The following is a 7,834-nucleotide window of genomic DNA, read 5'->3' on the forward strand; positions in this document are numbered from 1 at the left end:
CAGCATGTCTGTGTGTTCCTCTGACCGACTGTGGGTGGGGCTCAGTTTAGGGCTGAACTTCATCAAATTTAATCTTTTTAAAAACATTTTTCGCATTTTCTTTCACGAATGTGTATTTTGTCCCACGATTTTTTTTACATTTAGATGCAAATAAGTAAAGACTGAGTTCAAATCAATTTGACATCAAATCAAATTTATTTGTAATAACAGAGTACAACATAAAAAATAAATTAAACATAAAATAAATTGAATTTAAATTAAATGATAAAAGCACAAATAGTAATATATAAGTATAAAAATAGGGATACAATTTTTTAAATATCTGAGAGTGTGACGTTCCACTTTAACACACAAAAATTTATGTAAAGTGTGTGTGTGTGTGTGTGTGTGTGTGTGTGTGTGTGTGTGTGTGTGTGTGTGGTGAAAAAATGGATCTGGCAACTCTGGTTACTTCTACAGACCTTGTGTTCCCCCTGAACAGAGCTGAAACAGATTTTAGGTAAAAAGCGACCGTAGGGAGGGGGAGGGTCAGTGTGGGGAGGGTCAGTGTGGGGTGGGGATGTGGGGTAGGACAGTGTGGGTGGGTGGGGGTATTGTGGCGTGGGGGCAGGGCTGTAGATGTGGGGAATGTGTCAGTAAGAGAGTGAATGAACAGCAGAAGGAAGAGGAAGAAGAGGAGGAGGACGGTGTGGTCTGGTGTGTCAGCGTGGACCTGGACATTCTGCTATGTTTGTGTGGAGATGCATGGAAATGAGGAGGTGAGATATCTGTACTGTGTGTGTGTGTGTGTGTGTGTGTGTGTGTGTGTGTGTGTGTCCATAGAAACATGAGGTTCTTAACATCAGTGGTTTTGTTCAGATCAAAGTAAAGCAGTGAGACAGAGATTTATTATATATATGAGAGAGAGAGAGAGAGAGAGAGAGAGAGAGAGATGTATATCACCGTAAAAAGAAAGAAAGAAGGGATATTAAAGGGGTAAAAGTTTCTTCTGTGTTCTCGGACATGTGGGCTGTAAAACACATTAACACACACCACTATCATCTTACACACACTGAGACAAAGTCCAACACACCATAATGGTCATTCATTACACTGTGTGTGTGTGTGTGTGTGTGTGTGTGTGTGTGTGTGTGTGTGTGTGTGTGTGTGTGTTCTGGTTGATGACGTTAACAGCTGAGACAGTGCAGTGTATACAAGGAGACTGAAGAGTGAAGACTTTTAAAATCTTAAGAGACCAAAATGAGTTTTTATTTTAAATTCTTCTGAAATAATAAAATAAAACATTTATTTCTTTAAAAAATTGAAAGTCACTGATTTCTTCTTCCCAGGTTTCTGTCTGGTTTAATTAAAACAGGAGAAATGAAATGTTCTCAAAAGCTCTGAATGACTGCAATAATCCTTTTATTTAATACTGTTGATTAGATTATAATTCTAGCGCAACCCTGTAACAAGTACCAAAATATAAACACTGAAGCAGCTGATTGTGAACATAACTGATGTGTAAATGTGTAAATGGTTACTGGTGATATCTCACAACTGAGTATGGTGATCTAAATAATTGTGATAATGATATAATCGTCAATTTAAATGATAACTACGCATGCTATAAAAATATTCATTGGGGAACATTTAGTGTGTGTGTGTGTGTGTGTGTGTGTGTGTGTGTCCAGAGGATGTTCTCTTTGTAAATAGATCCCAGGCTGAATTCCTGGCATTCCATAGTCAGGGTTTTTTGGGGGGTTGGGGGGAGGAGCACAGGATACACACAATATGCCAACAAATCTGTATTATACACACAATTCCTGGACTCTGATTGGTCAGAAGTTGTTGAGTAATTCTGTATAACAGCAGCTCTGACAAAGGTTCATGTTTTTTTATATTAACAAGCTCATTCTGATAAGTTTTTGTTTCCATAGCAACATAGCCACGTACTGTTGTTTCGCGAACACAAAATTCAAATTTGTTTTATTGAATTTTCGAAAAATTGAGATTTTCTTTTAAAACCAATTTATGGGCGGGGCCACATTAGATCGAAAATTGGCAAAATTAGGATTTTAGTGGAGCTAATCACATCTGATATGGTAATGATTCTGTGCAACCTGGAACCTTCTATATTTCAGCTAAACTAGCTAGTTATCGTACTTCGAGGTTCTGAGACTGAAATCCCACAATATGACTAACCTCCATGTCGTCTCTTTATCTTCCTTCTCCACGTAATTACTTTACCTCTCATCCTGCCAGATGTGGTAAAGATGCACTGGTCGTCTGAGTGGGCGGAGCAACACTATGATATCACGTCCACCACGTCAACTCCAGCTCACTCGAAGCCTGTTTCATACCCGCAGCCCAGCAATCCTGCTTTCTCCGGCTATTCCGACGACATCAGCGCCCTCAGCGCCTCCACCCTGCTGAAGCGCTATGCAGAAAGGTATTCCTTCAGTCCGGTGTACCCGGAACCCGGCACCTTTCGGAGAAGTGAGCCTGCCCAGGATGCCTGGTCTATGGCTACAACCCAGATGGGATCGATGGAGTAAAAGGTTCGAGTAACCTTTCAGAGCAATTCAGTAATGGGGCCATATCTCAGGATTATACCGCCACCTACAGCGGGTCGCACTTGTACCCTCGACCCACTTACTTGCACCAGCCAGCTTTTGCCTTAACTCCAACTTACCCACCTCCTGCTCCAGTCTACACCTATCCCCCAGGTCTAACTACTTCAAGTTCTCCTTCCCTCCTACCACCTCTGAGCAGTAGCCTTCATAGCGCCCACACAGCTCCGCCTCCGAAACGAGCCGAAGAGTGCCAGGAACATGACAAGACTTTTGGATTCGATCAAAACAAAAGCACCAGCGTGTCACCCTTTACAGCGAGGGAGAACAGTGAGCATCCCATCAGCAACAGCATCGCAAACACCAACGCAGATCTTCAGCCCTTCAGACCAGACATGAAGGTAGACCTGGTGAGAAAGAGCAGTTATTTACAGCCCCCAGAGGTCGCATCTTATAGTGGGGCTGAGCAATACACCTACCCCTGAGTCGCCCCCAAATCATGGAGGTCATGGAGGTTTGATGTGCATATCTTCACTCTCTACTGAAACAGAATGAGAGAGTCCTGACCAGAGAATGTTATCTGTTCGATTAGAATTTAGGTGAACATTGGGAATTTAAGCTAAATATCACTTTTTGTAATTCCCAGATTTCTACTGTAAATCTCCACATAATCGTTTTCCACTGCAGGAATTTTAGTTTTTATTTCCACACTTTCACGATTCATTACTAATAGAACCTGTGTCCGTTTTCATTTCACTACCAGCCTTCAATAAAATCTATATCTATTCTCCAATACATATTAGTACTTAGAAATTTCCCAGTCCCTGCAGATCCTCCCTGGTTTGATCCCAATGTGGTGATGATGTTGGTTCTTGGAGCTTTTTACATTATAATATAGAGGCATGTTAATCTCAGCCTCAGAATCATCTTAAGGAACTAAGGAACCTTTTTATAAATTGAGAAATTTTTGATCATGACAACCTAGAAAAGAAACATTTTTATAGGAGAATATGTGGAGAGGAGCAGAGGAACCAGGTCTAGTGTTAATTTCAGAGGAAGGTGCAAAATATATTTTCAGCATATTGTGAAAGAAAAATTCCCATCCTGGTTCCTGTCTGAGAGAACTTCTGGAGTTCTCTGTGTGAGGATAAGTTAGTTTGGGAGCCATTTTAGTTCCTGAATCTTTTAAGATTGGAACATGGCATCACTTTCACTTGATCACCAAACTTCTGTTTAGCCAGTAATTGTTTTCTATCACATAACATTTACCTCCATCGTGTTATTCTATCATATCATGAACTAAAAACAAGAACTTATCCAGAAGGTTAATGAACTCCTTAGATCATCAGAAGGTTCCTAAACCACGATGAAGCACAGTCTGTATCCTAAGAGCTCCACGTTTCCTTTTCCTACGACTGTCTATTGTTCTCTAACCCCCGCTCTGTAAGTAATCAATCAGTGTAGTGAAGCATAAGCCACCACGAGCACTAATCCCCCCGAACCAATCAATAAACTCCAGTGGCATGGGGGAGAAGATAGAGAGTTAAAGAGGGAGAAAAAGATCTGTGTTGAAGATGAAGTAAATAACCAGGTATTTATAAACTCAGGAACATACTCAGGAAATGTAGATGATAAAGGTTTTACGTCTTGTTTGTAAGAAGTTTGTGATGTTTTAACAGTGTGTGTTCTAAAGGTGAACTCGCACTAAATATTACGAGAAATATGCAATAAGTGAACCTTCAGAAAGAGGGTGGTTTATCATGAATGTCTCGACATGATCTCAGGAACGACGGAAAAAACTTCAGAAATGCATGGGTTTTTTGCGTGTGTGTGTGTGTGTATGTGTGTGTGTGTGTGTGTATGTGTTGTTTTTTTTAATGGTTTAATATTGTTTATGTTGAGCTGAGAATTGTTAGCCTTTATCAGTCTTTCTGAATCTATTTACATGAAACACTTTTTCATTGAGTCATTTCTGGTACAGAATCAGACACAGAGACACTCTTACCTACTTATAGAGCAAAGCTTTTATCTACAATTAAAAGTTCATCGAATCTGATCAGATGAATCTCATCACAAGGTGTTTTTTTAATTACATAAAATAGCAGAAAGATATGAAACTTTTCCTATTTCTTCTATTCTGTTTTTAAATACGTAAAAATGTTTTTGATCTTTACATCTTTATATCTACTTTGATTAATAAAAATGAAATGGAACATGAACTGGATTCACAAACGGGTCACAAATGCTGCAATGTGTTCCTTTTTATGTGTAAAATAATAAAAGTTTGTCTGTTTTTTGTTTAAATACTTGTCAAGAAAAAAGCCCACTACCTCATAGGCTTGTACGTTGATTTTTTTTTCTCTTGAATATGCGGTGTGATAAATGGATGTTGGCAGTGTTTATAAATAAAATAAAATCTGTACTAATAAATGCAACTTTTGTTTGGTTCTTTTTCATATCGAATCGAAGCACAATTTAAAAGATTTATATTTGATTTCAGGGTGGAATAATACTAACAATAATTACTATATTAATCAAAATATTGAAATAATTAATTTTAAGGCTGTTCTTTATGCTAAGGGTTTTTAAAAATAATAGCGTGGAACATATGGACATTCATAGATTTGTTTGGTCAAAGCAAATCCTTGAGTTTCTTAAATAGAAACAAACAGAACATGTATATATCTCTCACTTTAAAACACTCAGGGTGTTCAGAAAGATAGACAGAACAGCGAATTGAAGTGACTAGAAGGTCAATAAACTGTCATTGTGGGGTCCCTGGGCAAGGCCCTTAACTCTCAACTGCTTTTATGTATACAAAGTCACTCAAATGATGTCATCGATATCTGGGGAAGTGTTGGCGTTTACAATATCTGGGGAAGTTTGACTTTTTATAGGAAAGGTTGCGAGTTTAAATCCCAGTGCCACCAAGCTCCCGTTCTTGGGCCCTTGAGCAAGGCCCTTAACGCTTATAAACTGTACATTATTCTGGATAAGAGAGTCTACTGAAGCCCATAAATATAAATGTAATAAGTGTATTTTCTGATTTCAGCACATAAACAAAACATAAACTCTACAGTATTACATTATATTAATATTCTTATTTTGTACCAGAATAAAAATTATAGCTGTTTTTTTTGATGATCTAATTTACCAACACACAGAATTGGAGATCTTTACTTGCACCAGTAAAAATCTGAACTTCAGATTATTAAAACTCTAAAATATAAAACTCAAAGGGAATAAAAAAGTGAGATCTAAACTGCAGCCTGGTGTCCGTTTCATCTGCTGCATCTGCTTCATCTTTTTCGCTCTTCAGAACAAAACCCCCACTCCTGAAGATCCTGTGTGTCAGCATGCAGGGTGACAGATGTCCTATTATCTACAAATCCCCCACCCTCTCTCACACACACACACACACACACACACACACACACACACACACACACACACACACATTGACAAACTGAACAGGCATTCTCAGAGGTCACTGGAGTTTTGTGTGTTTTTGAGGGATGTACAGAAAAGTTAGAAAATTGTTCATCTTACTGACTTCCATCTTAATGAGAAAATATTCAAACTTTAAAACCTCTTCAATGGAAAAGTTTTTTCCTGGGTTACCCACGTGAACATGCTGATAATGATGGTACAGAGGAGCAGATGCAGCTGTGTAATTCCCAGTACTGATATTGAACTTCTTATTAATAGAAGAAGAAAAGAAGAATTAAAAGAGGAAGAAGAAGACTGTCCTGTTTCTAAAACCAATGTATAAATTTGTATAATAAATATACAAGTAATTAAATGTTTATTTGGCTCTTATACTGTTAATATTACTTACAGTCTTTAGAATGTAGATGTGGAATCATCCTCACACCAAGCTGTCTCTAATTACAGTTCCATCATTGTTAAGGGTTTTCTACTGTTCACTAATGGAGACTTGGGTGTAAAATTGTTCATGGTGATTAAAGCCCTAACCACTGTAGCAGATTGTTTATATCAATTACAGTACAAATCTTCATGGTTCCTGAGTTTAACCTCATGGATCTTGGACCACCAAACTCCCAATCCTGCATCCTTGATTACAACTCTTAACCATCAGCTGTGCAGTAGTAAGTTGCTCTGGATAAGCGTGTCTGCCCAATGATCTAAATGTACTATTTGTATTTCCATATCATGTAATTCCGGAGTAGAACGGGTGCTTTGAGGACGGATTGGACTGTAGTTGGTGTCGGCGGTCTGCTGCACTGACTCGGGAGTGCAGTTTTGCTTCTGATCATCATCACTGTACCCCGCAACATTGTATATCTGCTTCAAATGGACATTTGGTGCAACCCAGATGAGGATGGGTTCCCTCTTGAGTCTGGTTCCTCTCAAGGTTTCTTCCTTATGCCATCTCGGGGAGTTTTTCCTTGCCACAGTTGCTCATCAGGGACAAACATACTTACAAAGAACATATTTACGTTTAATCACCACATTATCTGTGTAAAGCTGCTTTGAGACAATGTTCAATGTTAAAAGCGCTATACAAATAAACATGAATTGAATTGAATTGAATATTTTGATGTGTAACTGCAGAACAGATCCAGTGATCTCAGGTGGAATAATGTCCATATGTCCTGGTTTCTCTCTTAGCTTATTTAAAATATTCCAGTTAAACATCATGGACAGGATTCGGGACAGGATTGTCAAGAATGTCGGGAATCCTGTCCATTCTCGACATTCATGGAAATCCTTCATGGAACTCCTTCAACCGTTCCATCAGAGCCGATCCTTGATGCAGTCCAACCTCCACCTTGAACCAGTCTGTCGTTCCTACTGCACGCTTCACTGCTGTCACACTGTCCTCATACATGTCCTGCACCACCCTCACATACTTTTCTGACACACCAGACTTCCTCATACAATACCACAACTCCTCTCACCACCCTGTCCTACACTTTCTTTAAATCCACAAACACACAATGCAACTCCTTCTGATCTTCTCTATACTTCTCCATCAACATCCTCAAAGCAAATAAGGCGTCTGTGGTGCTCTTCCTCGGCATGAAACCATACTGTTGCTCACAGATGGTCACCTCTTCTCTCAGCCTGGCTTCCACTACTCTTTCCCATAACTTCATGGTGTGACTGATCAACTTTATTCCCCTGTAGTTACTGCAGGTCTTCACATCTCCCTTATTCTTAAAGATCAGTACCAGCACACTCCTTCTCCATTCCTCATGCATCTTCTCACCTTCCAAAATCCTGTTAAACAATCTGGTTAAAAACTCCACTGCATCTCTCCT

The sequence above is a fragment of the Silurus meridionalis genome, chromosome 1 (genome assembly GCF_014805685.1).
Source record: "Silurus meridionalis isolate SWU-2019-XX chromosome 1, ASM1480568v1, whole genome shotgun sequence".
Classification (NCBI taxonomy): Eukaryota; Metazoa; Chordata; class Actinopteri; order Siluriformes; family Siluridae; genus Silurus; species Silurus meridionalis.